The sequence below is a fragment of the Diaphorina citri genome, unplaced genomic scaffold, assembly GCF_000475195.1.
Source record: "Diaphorina citri unplaced genomic scaffold, Diaci psyllid genome assembly version 1.1 scaffold450, whole genome shotgun sequence".
Classification (NCBI taxonomy): Eukaryota; Metazoa; Arthropoda; class Insecta; order Hemiptera; family Psyllidae; genus Diaphorina; species Diaphorina citri.
In genome coordinates this window covers 208,054-209,899 of record NW_007377885.1, presented here as the reverse complement: position 1 = coordinate 209,899, position 1,846 = coordinate 208,054, and the positions used below count along the sequence as shown (strand labels likewise).

Sequence of the window (1,846 nt, the reverse complement as noted above, 5' to 3'; positions counted from 1 at the left end):
GTCTTGTGAGACGCTGTGTCCGACACCGTCCTGCTGGGGAAGAAAAGAGGGAACATTGTTAATGATAAATATGTAATATTGTACTTTTAATAACTAATAGGTTCATATATATTTTTTGTATTATAGGTTACAAGGAACTGTAACATCTTATCGTCCCGAATGCGAAGAGAGAAACAAGACAGGGTAGGAGGAAGCCCTTCCGAAAATGAACTTTATTTATTCAGGATGAAGTTCTTTCCGGGCGGGAATCGAATCCACGACCTACCACTTGCGAGACAGACGCACTACCCTCCATGCCAACTAGGCTGGTCTTTTTTTTTTTTTTTTTTTTAACTCAATATCTGACTTGTAAGAAACTTGTGAACTCCCTCTCATCAGTAAAAACCTTACTGTCGCCATATCTCGTACAATAGTTACCTCACAAGATGTTTGGCGTTTTCGTCCTGCCCGTCAGCATTATTATTGTACACATCCAGATAGTCTTCTGTCTGTGTGGCTTTGGTGGCGTAGCTCACTTGTCGGTTATGTTTGATGGCGTTGATTTCATTGCGAAGATTTTCGATGATCTTGTTTTTCTCTTCCGATTCACGCTGTAGTTGGAGTACCTGGAATAAATTCGAATATAAAAAATAAATCTATTTGTTAAATAAATAATCAATAATTGAAGATTTTTAATTAATTGTTATCTATTACGTATTAGGTATTGGATCCGAATCAAATTAATTATAATCCGTGGATCCGGATTATAATTAATCTTTGAAGCACGCTTCAAAGCTTTTGGATAAATTGATGCGATTTTGAAGCATGCTTTTTACTGCAGTATGGTTCAAAACCATCTCAATCGACATTATACATGAGGTAACATGCAGCATGCTTCAAAGTTTTTGTATTGGAATGACATGATCTTTGAGCGTGATTCATGTTGCCTGAGTGTAATAGCGCCTATATCATATTAGTACAATTTAATCGCCTAGTTCTTATTTTCAAACCTGGGACCTCTTCAACCTTTTCCACATGACTACGTAGAGGATTCTCAAGGATACTTACCTTCTCCTTGAGATCTTGTAAGTTCCTCTCATCTGAATATTCAGAATCAGTCTTATGATGGCCGTTGCTCTCTCTGTCAGTCTCTAACTCTCCCTCTCCGTTCTGTAAGAGAAAAAACAAGAAGTGTGAATAGAATTTTTAATAATTTTCTTTTCACAATATTCTATTGCATTATGTATAGTTGTATAGGTAACCTATTCATTATTTATGACTGTTATGAGAAAGCCATTGCAATGCAATTGGTCCCAAATTTTCAAAAGTTTTCACATTTGGGGGATATGTATTTGTTTTAGTGTCCCCTGAGTCCAATAATTAATCAATGTCAACTTTGTAAATATTGCAGATGAACAAATACAAAGAAAGTTGTGAAAACTCTGGGCGCCAGCATTTAGAGGCCGCGCAGGGACAAATTCAGAGGGCCCCAGGCGAATCTTTGCGGGGGAAAGTATATAAGTCACTGGTAACTTACCTGAACTAAGAAGCCTGCTGAGGCACATGAGAGATCGTTTGATATGAATGATGTCACTATTGAGAATTCGGTAGGTTGTCTGGTTGCCAGCGCAAAATTTCCTGGTTCTAAACCGGTTTTTCGATCCCAAAGGCTCCGACTGAAAAGAAAGAAAAAATAAGGTTGCTCAAAACGGTGAATTACTGATTATTATCATAAAATCTTTTTAATAGGGATATATCTTAACCGACCACTTGACGCGAGGATATGAACAATTGAACACTAAAAACCTCTCTCAACTCAAAGGGTAGTCGCCAGAGTTTGATTAATGTCAACTTCGCTCCCGGTTTT

General features: G+C 37.6%; 1 long non-coding RNA gene across 1 annotated transcript; it reads right to left on the bottom strand.

Moving 5' to 3' along the window:
• Window positions 1-287: 287 nt before the first annotated feature.
• Window positions 288-1,573, bottom strand: LOC113467312. The gene is made up of 3 exons (XR_003391442.1): window positions 1,517-1,573; window positions 1,048-1,149; window positions 288-605 (listed from the first exon to the last, which is right to left on the bottom strand). It is a non-coding gene; the product is annotated as an uncharacterized LOC113467312 (long non-coding RNA).
• Window positions 1,574-1,846: the final 273 nt, after the last annotated feature.